The sequence below is a fragment of the Grus americana genome, chromosome 26, assembly GCF_028858705.1.
Source record: "Grus americana isolate bGruAme1 chromosome 26, bGruAme1.mat, whole genome shotgun sequence".
Taxonomy (NCBI): Eukaryota; Metazoa; Chordata; class Aves; order Gruiformes; family Gruidae; genus Grus; species Grus americana.
The window spans coordinates 3,105,358-3,128,939 of NC_072877.1; the positions used below are offsets into that span (position 1 = coordinate 3,105,358).

Below are 23,582 nucleotides of genomic sequence, written 5' to 3' on the forward strand. Positions count from 1 at the left end.
CTAGAGAGTGCCTGCTTTTGCAAACTGCTTTACAATACGCTTGCCAAAAAAGTCCTGAGAACAATTAATGCTGTAGATGCCTTACTCTGTGAATATAAGCTTGATCCAAAGGCCATGGCAGTCTTGCCCAGATATCAATCCTTTTGTGTTAGGTTCCTTATAAATACATTAGTGTGGCATGAAGCTAAAGGGTTCTCCTACTCGTACAGAGACATCATCCTTTCTTTCTGTGCGCCATGTTGCAGCAGGTTATACCACAAAAGTACAGTAGTGTTCTGTGGAACTAATGGTTCCCACCAATATCTTTTGGTTAACGATTCCTGCTTTACCTACATCTGGGTCTGTCTGCAGATGCTGTTCCCAAATTAACTGTGTTATCTGCAAATCCAAAAGAGAAAAAAATATGGAAAAAAATCCCGATTGGAACAGTTTCCATCGAGGGGAAGTAGTTCAATTAGCTCCCTGTATCCCTTGTTCCTCTGGTGCTGAGCACAGTGAAGCTCAGGAGCGTATCCCTTTGTTAGTCTTTGTCCATTTGTCTGTCTAGCTCTCATCTGTCTCCGTTCCCTTCATTAAGGGAACAGCAGGTGGCAGGGCAGATGATGGATGGGCAGAGGATGAACTAGAATAGGGCCTACTCATCATCCATTCATGCACCAGAGCAAGATAGATGGTCATGAAGAGCTTTCAATTTATCCAAAGGTTGAGTCAGAAAGCCATATCACATGCCCTGCAAGGGCCCTTCTCAGAGTGGGGGGCACTAATTTGTAGCCACTGATGGGCAAAGCATTGGAGAGGGCAGGAGCATGCAGAACAGGTTCAAAGGTGTGATCTCATCTAAACTACGCTCAGGCTTGAAGATCTTGGATGTACAAACAAATTACAGGCTGGATCCTTACACGTGAGCTTCGCATGGATAGCCATGGCCGCCCATGGGGAAAAATCCTCCATGCCTTTTTCTGGAAGGGGAAGGTAAGTCTAGCAGAAGGGAATCCTCATGGTAGGCTATTTCCTGGCAGCAAGAGCTAGATATTTCCGTTATGTACAGCCACAGCTATGGACTCTGGACCTAACCCTTGTACTAGGGTACCATGCAGATGTATATTAAAAAAGAAACAGCCCTGAGGTACAGCCAGGTTAACAGAAGGCTATGCAGGCAGAAAATGCGGGGGTCAAGAAAGTGGGCGAATGTAAACCTGTGGTTCAGCAGCTTCAGTCTTACAAAATACACAGCCCAAGTAACACAGCCTTGTCACTGAAGAAGCAGGAAAAGGAACCTGGGTCTTCTGTGAAACTTTGCTGACAGCAGCAGCAGAAAAGCAAGTAGTCAGAGGTAGTAATTAAAGGAATAAATTCTGAGCAAAGAGCACGCACTGAACAATTTTGTTAGTTATTCAAAAATTGTCCCTACCTCTGCTGCTTCCTCCACTTTTTCAGATGATCAAAGACCTCATTCCAGACCAATGTGCTCCTACTCTTTCCCTCCAGTATACAGGGGAGCAAATTCAATCTGTGAAGCTTTTGTCATTCTCTCTCTGACTTCCACTCTCTTTTTCTTTGTAAAGGTTTGCAGTGTACCTACCGCAATGATAAAATGCATCCTGTTTACAGGGAAAGAAAAAAATCTACCTCAGCACTTTTTCCATGGGAGGAAAATGGGAAAAAAAGGGGTACATTTTAAAGCATTTTAGATTGTGACTTCTGCAAATGAGAAAACGCACATTTCTTCCCCAGATGGAATATAGGCAATTACACTGTGAAAGCAAGTGCTATTTCTGTCCCTTTTGCCTCGCAGTCTTACTAATGCTTTTAAGATACATAAAGATACACTTGTTTGTGGTGAGGAAGATGGCCACCGTTGGCAGTTTGCGTCTAGCCTATGAGATCAGGCAATGAGGAAACAGCTTTGCTTCACAGTAGTTTTCATACTAGTTAAATAAAATTCTTTAAAAGCCTTGGAGGTTGAATTTCTTTTTATCCACAAAAGCCTGCAAACTTTCCTCCATAGCGTTCTTCAGGTCCAAAAACTGCCACGGGTTTCCACTGATGGTTATTCCTAGTACTCGGTGCGCTGGGACAGTGTGGTACCCAAGCTGGGTGCAGTGCTCCTGTACTGGTGCGCACGCAGGCACTCCCGAGGGGAAAACCGTGGCAGCAGCCCCTGGGTGCTCTCAGCCCTACGCCCGCTTTGGCAGATCGGGTGGTATTTATGTACAGACCTCAGACCTTGCTTCACAGAGTGCAGGAAAACACGCCGTGAAAAAATTGTTACTAACATCGCCTCTCTGATTCTGTTTGCTCTATCAGGATTGAGAGAAGGCATATTTAAGACAACAGCAAATAAATATAGGACTAAATGGATGGCTAGATATATGGATACGTAGACAAATACAGACTGATGGACAGATCAAATCTATCTGGCATATGCCTATGTACGCCCTCTCTCTGCATTTGCACTTCATTCAAAGACGAGCACGCGCACCTCACAAACAAACCACGCGAAGGAATTACAGGGATACCTGGTGAAGGCAGAGTACTGGAGTTCTCTCCTGGCTGAATGATCAGCTTTGGCAGTGCAGATAATTGGCCTCCACCAGGTAAAGAGGTAAGAAACACTCTCTCAGCCCTCTCAAAACTTCTGTAGGCTTGTTCTCTCTACTGCTTTGGCCCTTCCCTATGCAAAGAGGTCTTTTTGCTGAATGCAGGCCTTCCTGCTGTTAGACTTGGCTTTTTTTCAGTTGCCCTTTCTTTTGCATTAGCAGAGTATTGCATTATATTTTGTTCTCCCTTAGCTAACCCTTTATCACTCCATATGTGATTGGAGAAGCTATCTACCAGCAGCATATGTGTTTAATCAACTTTAATACTTCCACAGACTATAAGTAAGAGAAATGTTCTGGACGGGGAATAATTACCATTTTAATTACATTAGAGAAGATAGTTAGACTGCCAGAGGGTAAAAGAAGATCTGTGGCTTAGTGCACTACTAGGCTGGGTAGCAGCAGCCAGGAGTTGGCCCTGCTTTGGCTGTAAGGCAGCAGAAATACGGACTAAGGGAGCACATCTCTGAAAAAGCTTCCATACGCATGCAGTTCTGGCTCTGGCAGGAGAGGAAATGGCTGAAGCTGCACTGCTGCATCCCTGTCCCACCGCAGCTCAGAGGTAAACAATGTGTCCTGGAGATTCGGAAGCATATTCTCCTACTACAGATTTATAAACATACATAAAGCATTAGGAATTAGGCATTTACATCTGAGTGACTTTTAATAACAAACAGAAAACTTTTCCTCTGGAGTGGGCACAATACTATCAAGACAGCAATCTGCCTCAGGCATGATAAAGACAGGGAAACTGAGATACAGAGGCAGCATACAGCTCAACTAAGGCGATCGTATGTCAAAGGCACAGCTCTAAATGCAAAAGTCTGATTAAATTTATGGAATATCTTTAAAGTTTGAGCTTAGATTTCTTTCTATTTACCCCAGGGTATAGGGAAGGCACATCTCCTATTTTTCCTCTAAATCTACAAGGGTTAGAAACATTCCTTTTCATAAAGAAACAAGTGCATCATGCTGAGATTCACATGTAATCACATCTCTGCAACAAATGCAGCCTTAAGAACAAACAGTAAATATTGAGAGACTTGTACTGATAAAAATCACAAAAACTGGCAACATTATAAATCCCTTTGGAGACTTTGAACATCTCCTGCCTATCCTTAAAAGCTTGCAATCCAAGAAGTATTCGCTCAGTAAATTTTACATAGCTATCTGCTCTTGGTGGTGGGAGACTGGTTGCTGTAAGTCTTACAGGTCTGTTTCCTAACTAGGAGACTAAAGTGATTTAAACAAGGAAAGAATGAAAAGTAAATGGTGTGTGACACTCCTGCAGAAGCAGACTGCCTCAGTTTTTTGTGAAAACCTTTATTTTCACCAGCAGCATAACAAAAGAAACTGGATTCTGCAACAGGCTTGCAGCACCTCCTCATGCAGCTCCAGGTTTCTCCCAAGGAGCCGCTTGCACATCACAAGCTTTGCAGTACGAACTGTCAGGCACAGGAATCCTTCCTGCTGAATCCTTCCGGCTTCAGAACTGATGTGAGTTATCCACAAACAGCTGGTGGCCACCAAATCTTTCCTACATACCAGAGCCCCACCTCATAATGCAACTAGGTCAGTTCTTTACTGGAACTGGCTCTGTCACTGGAGTGCCAAGGGATCAGCCAAGGCATGCATTGCATTGTATTAGCTCATTTGCAAACAATGCAGTCCCTTCCGGGGGCCCTTCTCATTCTTCACATTTACAGGGCCACAGAGAAACCGCTACATTAAGAAAAGGGAAAAGGATACAGGAACTAAAAAAAGAAACACTTTGATTTGTTTCAGGTTTGCTTTGGGATTGTATTTCATGACTAGGTTTCTTTTCAGCCCAAAATTATATGAGATTTAAAACAAAAAAGATCACTTGTAGGATTACCTCAGCCATCTCCTCATCTCCTCCTTTGGATTAGTATAATCATGAAAGCAAGGAGGCTAACGAGTACTGAATTATGCTCCTGGGACCAATTTCATTAGAGTCATCTCTTTTGACACATGTATACAGCACCTTAGATTTTAAGCACGTGATTATGTTTTGCATTTAGCACCACCTTGAAATATACTTGTTTTGGCCCAGTAGTACCAATATTTCACAGACTGATTCTCTGCAGTGCTAAGTAACAAATATGCATCAGACTTATTCAAGCAAGGAGGGTTTTTTTTTTTCCCCCTCCTAGCTCTTGTGTGGCACCTCAGTGCTGACCCAAGGCAGCCCCTGTACTCCAGCTCTGCACGTACCTTATGCCATTGCGTTTATTGTAGCAGTGCCTGCAGACAAAACCAGAAAATTATCCTACAAAGACAAAGGAAAATTTGCCCCAAATACTTATATCAACTGAATCCACTTTTGTAAACGTTATCTTATTTCTAAGCAAGGCATAAGCATATGTTTGGAACCACCCAGGATATGAGATTTATTAAGGTTAAACTCTCCCTGATACATTTAATTTTGACTTAGAGTTGATTGGAACCCACATTACCCAGAAGATGGTCTCAATCATGCTCTTATTAATTTCCTGAGGCAGATATGTCTATGCCATTGAGGAATTGGTTAATGAATTCTAGACTGCAACAACAATACCAGTAACAGAAATATTATATGCCTCATTTTAGCCTGTTCCACGCAATCCTTTTGACTGACACACATTGTAATAACTCGGAATGGACTAACTCCTACATATTTCTGCCAAAGAGACGAGGAATTACTCTTCTGGTCTTCAATTCCTTTTCTTCAAAAATTACCAAATTGATTGCACTGTAAATTTCCATCCTGAGTCATGCCTCTTACTGCATCAGCCTGAGCACCGTGGTGCAGGCTGCTGCCCTGAGTTAAAACCAAGCTCTTTGTTACCGTACCGAAGGATGGGAACCCAGACGCCATCTCATCTTGATTTAGTCAGCAAGCAGCAGCTAAACTCCTTTAGAGAGTGCTTGCACGCTTGTTTCTCTACAAGTGTTACCAAAGCTAATTTACTGTAACTAATGCGGTCCTGTCAGTTGTTGTAATTTTCTATCGAGGTAAAAACGCCAGCTCCAAGCAGACGGCATTCTAGCTGGGAAAGATTAGCTCCTGTTAGAGAGGGGCAGCTCTGAAACTACTCCCTGGATTGTCATCGCAGTAGGATCACGCGTTGCCTGAATTACCATTACCGAGCGCGCTCCACACATGTAGGGCATAACGGGACTGGCAGCATCCCAGTGTCAAATAGCTTGGGGCTGAGAGGCAGCGCTCTGCGGAGGTGACAGCTCTGGGAAAGTCATAAATACAACTGTGCTCAGTGGTACAGCCTGGACAGCCTCAGAATCCAGAGGTGGACCACATACCCTGGACTAAAATAAGAACCAGCTATTGTGTCTATAGAGCACCCAGACTGGACCTCGGACCACAGCTTTGTGTGGAAGGGCCCAAATATTCTATGGATTTTCTTCCTTATTTTCTCATTTCATATTCTGTTCCTATCAGTAGGCTCAAAGAAGGACCAACAGCAAAACACTAAAATATACTGTGGAAAAACTTTTAGTTGCAATGACAGAAAAGACAGTTTTGGCTAATAATTGACCTGGTTAATGTGTCTCCCTGTTCTGTCCTAGTTTCCTTTACAGTACTGAGATACTTAGGAAAGTTGATCCTAATTAACTAATGACATGAATTTAGAATTATTTAGTTAAAACCCATTTAGCCTCATGGGGACACGCATTCATAAGTGAAGCAACTTTAATTCAACCTAGAGACAATGGGTAGTGTTGAGAGCAATCAGGTTAGCATGACTTCATAACTTCATCAGACAGCAGGTATGCACTTCACACACCCTAACCCCAGATAAAAACGTTGGCTTTACTGGGAATTTGCTTTACGCTTGGGCCAGGGTAAGAGTTTGTGCCCAGTCAGTTGCTGCAATGCAGCTGACAGCTCGGAAAGCTGTGGAGCTCAGTCTTTGCCAATCCCACATCCACACTGACTGAATTACACCTCCTTTAGTTTTGACTGAGGTTGTCCACACCACAATTTAAGGACATGTAATTAGTCTATTTTGAAAGTTAATTTGGATTCATTTTTCTACGTCTACCTGTATAAATAAGCTCTTAATGTCTTTGTTGCTTCACCAGCAGCACAGAAATCCCTATGAACACAAGTTTTGTGCACGTTTCTGAGTTTGTAAGCCCTGGCTAAGGATTTTAAGCTTGACTATGAAAAACGCCTACCTTTAATTTCAGTAGACAACTACAGGTGCTTCCTTAATACAAATAATCAATAGGAGTCATGCAGATAAGCTGTTAGAAAAGCTGTGCTCCTGTTAAGTTTTTATATTAATTTTACATTCCAAAATTGATTCAGATAATCATCTGAGTTTATGCACTTATCTGAACCTTCAAGCCTCTGATACTGAAGTAACATTGTTAAAGGTATTTAGCACACACAGAAACACAGCAGTAAAACTCCTGGAAGCTCTGTACCCAAATACCAGTGTATCCTGGGTGAGATTTACCTCATGGGGGAACAAATTCAAGGTCAATGTCTCAGCTCCAAAGCCACAGTTCTTAAATTCTTAATAGGACTTCTCAAAATTGGACTACTTTGTTCCAGGAGCTTAGGAATTAAATAATAAAAAGCAAGCTTGATTTGATGTTTCTGCTCTCCAGTTTGCCATTTCCTTAGTGAAATCAAAGGAGCTATATAGACATAGACCAGCTGGGTATCTAACTCTCAGGCATTAAAATCATTGCTTCTTTTAAAAAAAATCAATGGATATACTGGTGCATTAAAAAGTCTTTTCTATAGTGATGATTTACTTAACTCATCACAAACATGCTGCAGATAAATGCTTAATTTCCAGCACTATGGATATCGGACAGTAGACTGCTTTCTCTGGTCACAGATTGAATTTATCATTACCAGTCGAAAGCACCCTATGGATTCAGCAGAGGGCAGAGATCAGTTGTTTCATCCAAATGAAACATCCTTCTCCTTAATGGCCTTTGAGTTTGTCCCATCCTTCCTACTTTGTCCCTTGGCTACAAGATGATTGCAAACGCTTTTGGATTAGACCTTCAGATTTGCTTTTGGATGCACATAAAATAATCATTCCTGAAAACAATTTCCCCATGATTAAAGATCCGCTGCTGCTAAAAATATTTAAAGCAGGAATCATCCCAAATAATAGACTTGGCAACATGCACCAGAGATGACAGAAATTGCTGGCACTGTACAGAAAACAAACATCAAAAGACAAAATAGCATCAGACACTGTGAAGCACTGGAATTTTTTTCTTTTTGCTGTATGCCATTTTGCCAAGGTTGTGCATCTTTGTGTAATTCCAGCTAATTGCACAAATTCTTCAATTCAAGATATTATTTGAAATCTTCCTGGGATGGCACCTACACTTGTATACCCCTTCATTCTGCTCCCGTTATGAACCACCCTCTTCGTTCTAAATGAAAAACTACATTCAGCAGCAAACTGTCAGGGGTGTTCCATTTTGCAGCTTTTATTCCACTTCATTTGCTTTCTTTTTCCCCCTGAAGAAATGGTATGGAAGTAGCAACATTTCCTTGCTCCTTCCTCCCTTCCCTTTCTGAGGGAACTCTCTCAAGATACATCTGCTTGTTAGCGCACCCATTGCTGTCGCCGTGCTGCCCTTTATTGATAATTCAGCTGACAATTGGTTCTAGCCAATACGATCTGAAAATACTGCTAACGAAGGGCCCAATCCTGACAAGTTACCTGGATGCCTCCCCAAGGGCGCAACACAATCTCAAGCACCAAGGTCAGAGAGAGTTGGCAGTATCCCCCTCCCCAGGGAAGTCACAGCATCTGGCAGGATCGGGTTGTGTGTCAATGCTGCTATCAATTATCTTTCACAGGGACTTAAAATCATCAGTGCAGTGCTATAAATCTTGGCACTCGTCTGCGAAAATGCATAACTTATCCTGACCCCTGAGAGCTTACGGCCCCAGAGACCTTCCTAAGGAGAACAAGGTACACGCAGCGAGGGATCTCGGGGGGCTGATCTCAAACACCGCTCTGCATTGGCAGCTTGTTCCAAGAAAAGCCGCATGCGGTTAAAAGTACTCTGTATGCCTCAAAAAGAGATTCAGAGGGGTCTGACAACACGTGGATGAGACCTCAATGTAGATCAGACAAGTTTTTGTGGAATCAGCACTGTGCTCGGTCTTCTAGTGTCAGAACTCATGGGACACGTACAGAGCAGCGGTAGCATAAGATGAACCAATACAAATCTGGGCTTTGTCCTCTCCACCCAAGGGAGCTGATCTCCTTTGGTGGCTGTGGATGGGCACATCCTTTTTTTTTTTTTTACCACTGCCTCAAAGATGGGGGAGGGAATGAAAAGCAGGAGATGAATAGGCCAAATCCCACTTCACTAATTTCATTCCTTTCAGCATTATAAGCAAGTGAACTATGAGAAAAAAATACAGATTCTTCAAATGACACATGCATACAGTGCTACATCTTAGGAACCTTTTCAATTAAAGGGTCTTAACAAGAAAGAGCCTAGCTAGAAACTGCTAAGAGGTGCATGACTGCAGCATGCTTGGCAGGATCTGAGAAAAACCCTTTGGGGAGTTGAGAAACAGCAATGAAATCAATTGCATCAAAGCAAGTATAGGAAGAGGTAATGACAGAGGACATAAGGTGAGGAAATGACCTTGCTGAAAAGCTAAGCAGACTGCAGGATAATAGTGCTGAAGGACTGTACCCCCAGGAATATCAAGCCTGAACATAAAGGGACCAATTCATAGGACTGGATGCGAACATGAAACACAAAGAGGTGCTTTGCGGGTTGCTAATCTCTGCAGGTCCTGGGAGCATTAAGTGCAGAGGATCAAGTTTGAGGTCATATTTACACTCACATATAAATATGGACAAAAGCAAAGTATTTGGCCAGGTCTGGCTTAAAGCCTGCTGGAGCCCAGGGGAGCTTTTTGACTGGCATCCAGACTTTGGTATGAGGCTGTTGACCATCTTGGATAGACACAGCACAAGCTGTTCTCTTGTTCTGTAAAGGTGCAAAGTAGAGACGTGTGAAAACTATGCAGATAGTCCCTCAAGCGATGTCAGATGCTCCTCAGCACAATTGTATGTCCAATTAGGAGTGAGAACTGTGCAGCCAGTGCATGTGGATACCTGGTAGGGTTTTTTCCAGGGTCAGAGGATAATGACCCCTAAAGTTTAAAGACCTTCAACACAGCAGTACAGCAACCTTGCCAAACCCCGCTGTCAGTTTGAAGGCTTGTTAGCAACACTTCTCTGGTTTATCTCCCTGTGATTAGCGAGTTTCCAGTCGCTTAGACCACGTGAAAGAGCAAGGGCTAACAAGGTTTAGATTTTACCTTCCACATATAAAAGCAACAGCATTTTTACTTCATTTACTTGCTTCTTTGGGGCTTTTTGGTTTGTTTCTTAGGGGGAAAAGTTGTTCTGGTCACGAATCTCACTTTCTGAATGCACTGACAATAATAAATGTACCCAATTACTTCTACTGGATATTTTTTAACTTCACTGGTATGTGTGCAAACACTCCCACATGCACACTCATTCAGAATTATATAGGGATCAGATTCTTAAAGCAAGCATGATAAATATCTGCACACACACAATAAAACATCAGCACATCAACGAGAGCATACAGCCACATATACCACCAGTGTGAAAGCTGCATCAATGTATGTTCATCCAACCACTTCCTTGTGCAGATATCTCACTGCCCATGAACACACGGGCACGGACAGGAACTCAGAGCATGTGCTCAGCTGTGCTTATCAGCACAACCATCACATATGCATGTTTGCATATTTGCACAGGCACACGTGCCCATCCGATGCAGTTTCAGGCAGACACGCACATTCTGTAAGCAAAAGTGAAAGGTTCAAAACCTTCTTTCCAGAGAAAAAAACCCAACAAACCTACTATGCTGTTCACAGAGCTAATCTTTCTAATTAAAATGCTTCTGGTCAAATGCATAATATTAACATGAATTATTGCCAGATGCAAAAATAAGAACCAGAGGTGGGAAAATCCACTCTAGCCTGACTCTGGGCCCTAAGATTGCCTAGGAAGTCTGAGTTTGTCCCTGCATTCTGTGCTTACCATCTGACTACCAGCATCAAGACATCATGTATACGATAGCTACGGACCTGACATTGCCTCTACCCTGTGATAGGCTACTTCAGTACTGCAGCAGTTCCTCCCTCCCTCCTCAGTTTTACTATTCATATTAAATCTTCATCAATGCAGCAGATAAGTCAGCTACACAGAAAAACAGGGGGAAGTAGCTGCGACTCAAAGTGCATTTTCTTCCACGACCCAAAGATGGTGCTGTTGCATTTACTGTTAAGGACAATACACTTTTTGGCAAATACCTTTTTTTTATTAAATAAAACGTTAAATCAAGTTGCCTGTAGATTAAAACTGTGTATTGTTTAACTTCACAAGCCATATTTAAGTCTGACACCTGCATGTATGCCTTTGCCATTAACATGTCTGGTGCATCTGTATTCCTGCTGCTGCAGCTGAGCTTACTTTTAGCCAGAGGCATTGACTGGTGCATGGCATACCTGGTTCAGCAGCCCTAGCAAGGTTTTAACTGAAAGGGAAGTACAGGCCCTCTCAGACCCTTAGTACCCACTAGTCACAGAAGAACCCAAAGCTGCACTGGTTCACAAAATCCCTTTTCCACACTTGTGCACCACCAGCTTTGTGCCTTGGAGACTACGGCTTGAGAAGGTGTGCAACAGCTGAGAGCTCATCTCAGCACCACCCAAGCCCAGGAACAGAATGAAAATGGCACTGCTCAGCCCAGTGAGTGGAGAAGGAGGTTGCAGTGAGAAGTTGCCATTACAAGCGTGCTCTGCGAGAAGCCAGCAGACAGTTTGGTCATGATGTCGGGATCACTGAATGCAGATAATCCAACCCAAACCACCACAACGAAGAAAAAGTATCTAGTTTTCAAACTAGATGGTTCTTTAATGCCTCCCTGACATCCACAGTTCCTGAGCAGTTCAGGACTGAAGATCACTTCATATGCAGTGCGTCAGAGCCGTTTTCAGAGAACAGCACACCAGAAAAATGGCCAGGCTGCAAATATCAACAGAGGTCAGGAATGTCAATATAATAATGCCAAGCAGTTTTAGGGAGTGCAGGTTTCATTCAGCTAATGTTAATGGATGATTTCTGTTCAGTATTTAAAGGAAGGGGCAAAGGCTAAGCTCCCTGCCATTGTACCCTGTGGGGAAGACTGTTCTCGTTCCTAAACAGGATGAAAGGAGGAATGATCAGAAATGATAGAGGTCAAAGCTGTGAAGACTGGGTAAAAAAAGACTAAATAGAACCTGGGAAACATGAAAAATGAAAAGAAATATTCCACACTCTCTCCTCCAAAAGAAAATGCTGTTGTAATTTTTAAATCATCTACTTGTACTATGACGCCCACAAGAAATTAGCTGACTAAGCCATCTCTAGTCATCTATTTCACAAATTTGTCTGATGAATGAATTACTTGTCTTCATGAAGGAAGGAAACACAAGGACACTGAGGCTGGAGTATGGAAATCCAAGAAGATAAAAGGGGACTGTATAATAGAAGATGGAGAAGAATGGGGGATTTTATGTATTCAGTGTATTAGACAAAATATAATAATGCATGACTAACAAAGCAAGGATACACATGCAGACTACTAGCCTTGCCCCTGAGAGGACTCCATCAGGATTCTCTGAATTTCAAATTGCCAATGAGAATTCCAGAATTGGCTCATAGTTGGCCAACATTTTCCAATTGCAGAATTTAGAGTAAATATTACACCTAATTTTAGGGAAACACCTGCAACAGCAAGGGTTTCCCTGTAAAGGGATTCATACAGAGCTGAAGTTGGGTTTAAGTTTTGCTTAGTAAAATTTATGGATATTTTTACTGGAATAGTCAAATGGCCACAACAGTCATCAGTTTAAAGACAAATTACTAACACATTCAAGAAAATATGGATGATAAAAGATGGAAACAGAGATAAATGGCATCTATTTCAGGTTCAGGTTTTTTTTAATTGTAGATGTAGAAAAGAAATGAAATGGCAGGTTAGTTCCTGTTGATCAGCAGACAGGTCAACCTAATTATGTATGAGTCCTGTATTATAATTTTCTACATTTATTGGTAAACCCATGTAAACAGCTACCAAAATGGAGCTGCAGAAAGTTCCAGCAGGAAAGCTATTCTTCTCTTTTAGTACCCATAACACTGCCAATATACACATTTGAAGAGTGAAAATGGCATACCGTTGTGTGCTGGCCTCTTCCAACTTCTGCATATAAATATTTTACAGTTCCTGTGGTTCCATCTTTACCTTCTCATCTTTTGACTGAAACAAAACCTGATCATCAGTAAAACATCCCTTAACAGCTTCATAAGCCAAAAGCGCCTGGAAACCCATCTCTATTCTCAGCATCCTCCTTAATGAATGTGGAAAGCTCTCTTCAGCACTCTAAGTGTATGAGATTGATAAAGATTCTATTTACTTTTTTCCCCCCTTATAAGAACTTAATGAGACAAAATTGGTAGCTCGTAATCAGGCTTTGGCCTTTTCATCTCTCCGGGTTTTATTTACAAAAGCTTATTAGAGCAAAGCACACTAAGTGATATGCAGCGATAACTAGAGTATTGCTTAACGATCCCTAGCAGGCAGCACAAAGCGCAGAAAATTAAATGGAAAAGGTGATTAAAGAAATGTTACCTAGTGTAAACAGAACCCTTCCCCCCACTGCCATCAGAGACCCCGATGCTGCCCATAAACCTGCAGATGAATCCCGTGGCTAGACTGCATCTTTCCAGTCTGCTCCATTGCTGCACCAAAACAGGTTTTCAGGTGTACAGCCCACAACATCAAGGCCTGAACAGCTCTGGACCCAAGTGAGGCAGCTCCTTGCAAGGAGCCAGAGCAGAGTCAGCTTTGCTGTCTGCTATATCTGATTTTGCAGCTTCAATATATTTTCAGTATTGAAAAAAAATGGTAACTACCAATGTTCACAGTTGCTCTGTATCTTAGGTCATGTCCCGTCCCCCCACCCGTAAAATAGGAATAATATCCAACTCTTTCAAACTTGTCAAGAACTTGGGCAATCTTAAAATTTAATTAAGAACGGGAAGTGCAAGGAAGAGGCAAAGAAGCTGGAATTCTGCAGAGAAAATCCATAATAGGCTTCCAACAGAAACTGCTGCTTTCACACACACTGCCAGTTTTGCCTACAAATAGAGCAATACAGTTGCTCCTTCTCCCTCTGTAATTTGCTGCTTCAGTTTCATCCTGATAAATAGAAACACCGTGCTTGCATAGGGAAAGAGAAGTTACTGTATCATAGGAAGCAATCACACCATACACAAAACAAGCACTCTGAGTAATTAAACTACTTCCAGCCCCCTTTCTCTGTTCCTTTTCAGCATTGTGCTGACGGGCTGTTTATCTTTGGCACAGCAGAAGCAAGGGAAGCTGCAAAATGTTCTTGTAGCAATTCACTCACAGGAGGAGCAGGAGAGACAGAAAGGCTGAAGACAAACACAGTCAGTCTTTGGTGCCAGCACCATTTCTTGAAAATAAATACTCGAACAAGAATCAGATCTCCAGGTAATTGTCCAGGTAGCTATTTTGATAGAGACTTGTCAACTCACTTGGTTGTAATATTAAGTGCTTTGTGTTCTATCCAGATGTTTCTCCAGTCCTGTAGCTATGCTCCAGCTGTGCAGAAACTTGCATCTTGCTCTGCTGTTCCCATCCAAAAGGGGAGTTTCTGCACTAGAGGAGACTCTTGTGCTGATTGACTACAAGTGATCTAAAGAGTAAACAGTTTGAACGCAAAGAATAAGGAGAAAGAACGAACAAGCCAGCTCCTTCCTAGAGCAGATTAAAAAGTTTGCCTTGTAATAATACACTGGCAAAAGGACAGCACATTGGAAGGCAATTTCCAGCTCTACCGCACACTCCATATGGGATCCGTGTGTGTAAATTCAGTGTCACCTCAGCAACAGGGATGCTAACTCCTTTGTCTGAATTGTCTGTTCCTATCAAATCCTTCCAGCTAGGGACTGTCTTTTATACCTTTGTACCAGACTGACCTCAGCTGTGGTTCCTAGCTGCTGCCCTAATAGAAATGAACAGTCAGATGAGCCCAAGACAGGCTGTCTGGATCAGAACTCTAAGCTTGCAAAAGTGGTGTTTTGGCTTCAGCTTCAGACCCACCTCTGCAAATAAATAATAGATTGCAGTGAATCTGGATGCAAAACAAAGATTGGTGCTAGCACACTTCCTTGGTGAGGTTAATCCGCAGTCTAATAGACCCTGCATTGCAGCTTGGTTCTTCCCTGACCCTCCCTCAAAACATATCGCTGCTGAAAATATGGGTCTCTGGCTCTGTGCCCGTTCCCCATCAACAGACACACTGTTTGAGTGCTCTCAATTTGCATCTGTCATTATCTTTTGTGTGTGCCGAGGTTTAATGTGCAATAAATGTAAATGGGTGATGTATATTCTGCATTTTATTAGCTCTCATTTCTCCTTGGCATCATACACAGTTGTTATGCCTCAAATGAGCTGCTTTCTGGTCTACCAGAAAGCTTCTAAAATGGGGGTTTGTTGCTATTGTTACTAGGCATTTTCTTCTGAAAAATCAAGAGTGGTAATTTGTAATTATTAATGAAATTATAAACTAACTTCACCCATTGTTTTTAGATAGCTTTCGGCAGCTTTGATTTGAGACTTGTCTAACAGATCAAAAACTAGGCTGAAAAATTTAGGACAACAGGCCTTCTGGTGCATCCTGCTTTTGGTCTGAATTGCTCAGAACACACATAGGTAAATTGTGTTCCCAGGCATATCCCATAAGCCATTAGAAATGAGCATTTCTATATAGTTGTGCTCATAGTTTCTACCTTAAGAGATATCTTCTGTCTACACAATAAGTAACAGAATGTTCTGTTCCTAAGTTCCCCATCAGTGCTTGAAATCATTCCTTTCATCTTCTAAATATTAAAGGATGAAGGGGTAATATACAAAAACATAGCTTGCTTTGAAGCCATTCAGACTAAAGACCTATAATTCAGGTAATGGTGATGGCCACAGCCTAGCTCTTCAACAGATAATTTATGCCACTCTGTAGGGAGGTTTGCACATCCCCCTTCCTCTCCTGATCTATTCTTCCATATGCAAAACACCCTCCCATGTTTGCATCCATCTGGCTGGCATCCACAGCAGATTGAGGAGAGCACAACACAAGGAACTGCTCTAAGGAGAGAAGTTGTAGGCTGACTTGCTGCGCAGCCTTCTGACCCTCAGCAAGCACACACACACTAAGCAGCAGGCATGAGGGGTCTCAGGTTAAACATCAAGTATAAGCAAACACCATTTTGTTAGCCCTAGCTGCTGCATCAGGAAAGAGATCTTTATTAAATGGTCCCAACCATCGCCTTTCCCTGGCCTGGAATTACATGGGCACACTTAACACAGTCCCCTCAGCAGCTTCACTGCCTCCATCCAGTTCCCTCCATCCAACAGGAAACATCTGCAATCAGAACATCACCCTGCAGTTGCAGACACAAGTTGCACTTGCCTCCCATAACTGTAAAATGGATACACCTCCATTGAAGTCTGGTGGGTTTTATCAGTTCCTGTGAAGTTTGGGGAAAATCACATCTTCTCCCTCATGTTTCAGATTTCCCACCTGTAAATGGAAATAATAACCCTGCCTTTTCCCCCACATGCACCTTATGCTTTTAGCATGTCATTGCATCAAGGAACTAGCGCTTAGGCTATAGAAAAGATTCACTATCAAAATAGCTGCAATGGTTTAAATTGTTGTTCTCTTGACAAAAGTCACTATCCTTGAAGCTCTGCTGGTAAAACAGAGCACGTGAACTCTCTTCATATGCTTTAGTGAAGTATTTGGCTTAGTTCTAGCTGCTGCAGTAGGTACTCTGAGCTCAGTCACCAGACCCGCACTGCCTTGGAGCATTGCTGCATTTCCTTGTACTGGAAGGCTGGTCACAATAGGCACAATAGGTCATAAGCAAGGCAATAATATTTTAAACTGCTTTTGCCATTTTAGCAATGAACATCTTTTGGTGTCACTCTTGTTTCTAGAGCATTTGGCATCACTCACTGTCTTCAGTGTGAGGCTTTCTGGGTACTTGTGAATTACCAGGCATAAGTGTAGTATACAATTGATAAAAGGTGGCCAAGAAAACCAGTAGCATAGTTACACCTTCAGCACTTGATCTCAAATGGAGTAAAAGGCTCTGGTTAAAAGAACTGCACCTATTCACAATCATGACCCCTCAGCATCTTTTTACACCACTGTCTTCTTAGCAGGAGTACAACCACAGCTAAATAAGCTGCCAGTTGAGGAAGCCCTAGGAAAGGTCTTGAGATAGGCTGCTTCCAGGACACACAGAGGGCCTTTGCATTACCCCATGGGTAGAGAAATATTGATCAAGTGTTTTTGAAGAGAAGCACACCCTCACAGGTGCACAGAGGGCACCTTGTGTGCATTTGTGTTCTCTGCAGATAACTTGCATCTCAGTTCATTACCACTTTATCAAACCAAGCAAAGCCAGATGGATGCATTCTGCTGACACTTATCAGGTCACATTATAACATCATGAGAATCTGGCAATCAGGGGAAAATGGCATCTGCCTTTAGATTGAAATGATGCCTCAGCACACAGGTCAGAATAGAGTTCAGGAAGAACAGTGGAGAAATGGGTCATCTGGGATTGAGAAGGGGTCTCAAAATCCCAGAAAGCTCTGGACTGCATTGTCCTCACAGAAGGGGAGATGTAAGCAGCTCAGGTCAGCAGACAGTAACTGTAGGGCTCACTGTAGAACATCTTTTAACGCTTCACACAGGTGAGCTCTGATTCTGCTGAAAGAAGTCTGAGCTCTGCACACAGGTGTTGGGGACTTTCCTGGGCTGAGACACTGCAGAAGCTACACCATGTTGCAAAACCCCTGGAAGTGACAAGGCAGCTGGTGTGATGTGATTGCTGCTTATCACACTAATCACAGCAATCTCACTGACTCTGGCCCCCACATCTGTCTCAGAATCCAGCTGTTGCTCCTTGTGTTCTACTTTGAACATTATCTCTGAGGGAGAGCACAAGAGTCCAAAAACATTCAGTCCAGCCTGCCCCAATCAGTAATGATCATGAAGACCAATAGTTTATCATTTGAGATACCAACTGAAGAATTACATAGCTAGATTAACAGTGCTGATAGCAATCAGTAATTTTAGATTTAAGATTTTTCCATGACAGCTACCAGTATGACTATTCCCACTATTACTACTACAGCTAGTAGTAACACAATACATTTTTACCATCTATTTCAATATCAATCTAGTTATTCCTGTTCAATCATTTCCAGATTCCTGCTGGTCTGTCCTTGAGAAAGTTGCTACTGACCTATCACTAGGAATTGTTGTAAACTAATTTGTGCTGATTATGTTTCAAACCCAAGAACATTGAGAAAATTAATTTGTAGAGAGGATTTCCAGCCCTGTGTACCAGTGATACACCCACGGCCAGGTTTGGAGCATCTCCAAGCTGACAGATCAGAAATGGAACCTCACTATGCAATAGAGGAATAGGCATTTAGGGACCAGTGGAGGGGAAGATCAGCGTCCTGGGGGGATTTTCAAAGTCTGAAAAGATGGCAGGTAAAAATCTGGACTCACTGATTACTCCTTTTGACACTGATTTCAATTAGGACCAAAATTTCATCTCAGAGTGGTTAAGTTCAGAGAAATTTAAAAAGCACACACAGATATAGCACACAGAGGTGGTGGATGCTCCATCCCTGGAAACATTCGAGGCCAGGTTGGACAGGGCTCTGAGCAACCTGGTCTAGTTCAAGATGTCCCTGCTCACTGCAGGGAGGTTGGACGGGATGAGCTTTAAAGGTCCATTCCAAGCCAAACCATTCTATGATTATGTATATTATGGGGACATATATAAATTTGTGTGCAGGGTATATCAATGCCCACAGGGCATTTAAACACTCTGGGTTTAAGTCTAACTTAAAACAACCTGGGCTGAGCAGAATGATCTTCTCCTACAGGTAAGTGATACTGTAATTGGCCACACAGGCATTTTATACCTATGTTTCAGCAAGACCACCAGCAAAAGGAAGTTGGTCTTGATGACATCCTATGAAAACAAAGATATTAAGCAACACAGACCTTCCTCCTTACCTTGGAGTTTTTTTGTCCAAATAAGAACAGAGAATAAACAAGTAGGAAAGGAAAGAGTGATAGAGGGACACAGCATCGCCTAACTTTATAAAGCTTTGCTCTTCTAGTCTCTACCCAATAATGAAGCACAGACTATAATTTATTCCGCCTTTTCACTTAGACCAAGCAATGCATGCAAGTAAAGTATCCTCCCTGTGCTCACCACCCAACCCATCCCTGTGGGGTGACTAGAATCTGGCTGCACAGATTTATTCACTGAGTTGCTGCCTTACTCCCCAATTATATCATTTAAATATTCCTCTGCAGGCATAGAGCAGAAATCATGCCTTCCTGGATCTCCTGAGAGCAGTCTGCTCAGTTACACCATCAAGAACCCACATTAATGTTCCCATGCAGCAAAAGGATGTGGTGTGCTGGTCACTCCTTGAGAGGGCAACAGACCACTGGCTCCAATTCCTTTTAATGTTTTTTGGAACTCATTGAGTAAAACAGACTTACTCCAGATTTAAGAAGGTGTACATAGGAGCAAAGCTGAGATAAATGACAACATAAAGCCTATTACTCCTATGAGTCAGCTATATAGCAAAGATGCCTGGCAGTTTAATTTTCTTTTCACTAATTAAGTTTCTTATTCCATGTTGAGGACCTACATTTTAAATGCAATACTGGGAGGCAGGTAGATTCTCTCCTTCGATTTCCAGTGAACTCTCAAGCATCTGTGAGCAGGATGCAGAGACTGTAGGCAGCTCTGTGGTTTCCATGGGCAGCATTGCCACATTCACTTCCTATCACCATGGATTCAGCTGGCATTAATAAGCTCCTGTCTGCATAAAAGGAGCTGCCAAACACACGACTTCTAGACATGTGCTTGGCTGCACCTCCACGTGAGCATGATTCACTGCTCTGGAAAATGGCTGCAGGGCAGAAAGAAAAGGGCACTGGCTCCTATGCACTCCCGGCCAAACGCACACACGAAAGGAAGGAAATAAATATCAGCCTTGGCAAACCCACAGATAGCTCAGATCATCCTCATGTAATAATGGGACACTGATGGTCTCCAACTGCCAACATTTGCTTAGGGAGAAATATTCAGTGTGTATGGTATTCAGATTCATTTATTATTTATATCCTCAGGACACTCCAGTGAAAGAAAACTCCTACTGAGACAGCATGAAAAGCAGATGGAGAATCTTTTGTCAGTGTCCCGCATCACACAATCGTAAGGTACTGCTGAACCACCTCCTGCCCCACTGCAGTGGGGGAACAGCCACTATGCTTGCTCCAAACCAAGCCCCAGGAGAGGTCCCAGACTTCCAGGCCCAGGTGTACAGCTGGGCTGTGCCCCAAACCCACCCCGCAGCAGGATGCATGCATTTGCCACTGGTACCCTGGAAAAAGTGCTGTCCAAGATTTCGGAAGCTTAAGAAATCATTTTAATGTAAAAAATTAAAGCAACATTTTTCTCCCAGTGTTTTCCAATGCCTGATGCATTGTCTCCTCTACACAGGAGGAGACCACAGGATTTTTTCCACATGAAAACATCTGCTTGCTTAGAATACTTTCTACTTACACAGCAAAGTCACCAAAAGCACTTCATAAAGATAACCGGCAAACCTACTAGGAGTATAGTTTCTGGGAAAACAAAGCCTTTTTGAATAATATTCCACCCCATTTTAACTTGTTGCCACCTATTTTTTCTGGTTTCTATAAAAAAACAAAGCTTCTTATTTTCCACTGAATCAATTGTCCCTTTTTTCCATTTATAAAAATAAAAGATAGAAACAAATGAAAAGTAGAAAAGAGAAATAATATTTTTTTCTTTCAGAGAAAATTCCCATAGGAAAAATAGAAAACTAGTTATTCCCTTTAAGTTATTTCCCACATAACAGCTGTAATTTTTCTGACCTTCTCCAGTGAACACTATTTGCTAGGACATGGTGATTTCTCCCTGGGAACATACAGAAAAGCAGCAGCAATATACTGAACCAAGGATGCCAGATCTCCAAACTTTGGCCTTAACACTAAATCACAGCTTTCTCTTTCTGACACCAGTGAGTAGCTATTGCAGCTTTAAGGCCACTCAGAGCAATCATTTGCCCATCATACAGTCTAGATGTTACCTCTGCTGTTGGCTTATACACAGGCACCTTCCAACTTTTATTTCTTCCTGCAAACTTTTTGACACATATTCTTCCCCTATGGCTGCAACAGGGACCTCCTGCTGTAATGAAGTGACCCTCGGTGTCACCAGGGCAGGTGTGCGCTGGCTACCAGCCTGTTCCTAACAGCAGGGAGAAACTCCTGTGTTCAGCTCAGCACTCCACCAGTTAGCTTTCATTAGAGACAAACACATCTGCCACCTTCACTGTCCTTTTATTTCTTTTGATCAGTACAGCCCACTCCACAGTTGTCAACTGGTCCCTTCAGCAAGCAAGTGAATCTTATGCCCAATTACAGGTTGGAAATTGGGAATACAGCATCACTTACATCTGAGTGTGCAATACACATAGGTGATTCCCCCCGCCCCCAGTGCAGAAGACCTGTACAAAGCCTACATGCCAGTTGAAATTTCATCTTTCCTCTCTGTTTTGAGGACTAGACGATACTGAAGAGCCTCTTCCTCCTTTTGTCTCAATTCAGCAATACATATTAGCAGGTACTTGCTCCAAACTCTGGATCTACATGGCTGACTAGAACATCAGCTTAAAGCCAAGCGCTTGATTTTTGCCACACAAGGGTCTGAAGGTGTTCGTATCTTCTTCCACACAGAAATAGGAAGAGAGACCAGATCTTAAATATGGCCTCACCTAGGATTGTGTGGCCACCTTGCAAAAATCATTTAACTATCAAAACCTCAGCCATTGTCAGTGTGCTCAGGTCATTTATCCAGTCAGAGTAAAAATTGGCTTAAGTATCAAAGGTATTCTTCAGAGAGGTCAGTTTTCTCACTTGACTCACAATTATACCAGAACCATTACACTGGAAACAGTTATTATTGAAATAAAACTGATTTTAAAGTTCTTTGTAAATTACTTATTTTATGGATCTTGCAATAAAACTACCAAATAGTTTAATCATATACTAAAAAGGCTAGAACAAGCTAATAAAAAGGAAGCATATTGTGAAGGAGGGGAAAAACAATGCCAGCAATCTGCAGTTTAAAAGCTAGAACAATAAAAAGGCTTGGGCATCACACTTAGGGGCAGGTTCACCATGGGTACAAATTACATACCTCTACTGAAGATCCTGGTGCTAAGCTGAGTTGAACCAACTGAAAACTTACCCACAGGGAGATTGTGTTGCTCCCTCAGATGTGAGGGAACACAGCAGAGTTTAATACAAGTGATTAAAAAAGACAGACTAACTTCTCATACTTCTGTACAGATCAGAAGTTTAGGGTGAATGAGGGAAACTGGCTTGGGATACAGAGTCAGGTGGCCTTGCCAGCTTTAAGGTTATGTTTTTGTACAAAAGCTTATCCTGCATCATCTTTATGATTTTTTTTGTTTAGCATATCAATCACTTCTCCCTCCTGTGATGCCTTGTACTATTGCTCGGTCCCAACACTGTAATTGTGTGGTGTAATTGTGGATGCCAATGCAGAGATCGTGTAATCTTACCGCTGCGAGCTGTTCCCCCGTCGCTCCCTTTGTACCAGTGTATGCAGTTCAGCTCCCCACACATTGAGGCACACAGTATTTCATCTCAAATTCTCCTCAGGAACATGTCTCAGTCTCCTCATAGGTATCTCAAATGAAATAAAAAAATTGTCATTTGTATATTCTTGCAAATGTTCAGGTCTGGAGTTAAAACACATACAAACAGCTCATACATATTAGGACCAAATAAATTCATTTAGCACTTCATGCATTTCATCTTTGATCATGGTATTTCTGCTATAAGGATATTCAAATTAAATCAAAGCAAAATAGATAAAAGCCAGCTGACTTTAGTTGATCCAACCATCCAGGGAAAAAGTACATATTTTATTACTGCATCTGGGTTACTAATGAAGGGAAACAGAACAGTGAAAGCAGGATGCTCTGCAGAACTAGTCATCCCTGTGCAACAGTCCAACTCAATATATCCCTTTGGTCCCACTAAGGCCTGTTCAGGTGGTAAGGATAATGCCTTAGGAAACTACTCTGACAGTGCTCAAAATTGTTGTCAAATACAAACTGCCAAATGTAAAATACTGAATCAGTTATTTTCAGTTGAACATTTACTGGTTCTACCAGCCTGAAATGCAAAAATGCACAGTCACACCATCCCATCAGGTTGTCTGTAGTTATGTACTACTTCTCAAAAAAGGAGCTGGAGTTACTGAAAGATATTCCATAACCACTGTACACCTAAGGCCAGTGAAGGGTTCTTCCTGTCTCACCTTTTCTTGCATGTGAAACCACAACAGCAGACAGCCAGTTCCTTAACGCCTGATGGAGAAGTTAGCAAAAGCACAGGTTTGGGATTCCACTGTTCCCATCCTCTGCTGCAGAGATCTGCAGCACAGATCCAGAGCCTTAATATCTTTCTCTACTCTCGCATCCTTTTATAACTCAATTAACTATTTTATAAAGTACTTGAGAAGATTAACCACCAAGAATGTGGGAACTGTGCAAATAGAACAGAAACAATAAAACAACAATACAAAAGCTTTTTACAAACATTGTGAATAGTTGCACTGTAAACCTGTCTCTTAATGACTCTACCAGCACAGGAGAAGGAAAAACAAGGCTATATAA

The 23,582-nt window shown here is 42.2% G+C and overlaps 1 long non-coding RNA gene across 1 annotated transcript in view; it reads right to left on the bottom strand.

Moving 5' to 3' along the window:
- Nucleotides 1-22,576, bottom strand: part of LOC129196792 (uncharacterized) — a 56,992-nt gene extending 34,416 nt beyond the window's left edge. The window contains exon 1 of the long non-coding RNA XR_008574226.1: nt 22,461-22,576. This is a non-coding gene — a long non-coding RNA (uncharacterized LOC129196792). The remainder of the gene's footprint in view (nt 1-22,460) is intronic.
- Nucleotides 22,577-23,582: the final 1,006 nt, after the last annotated feature.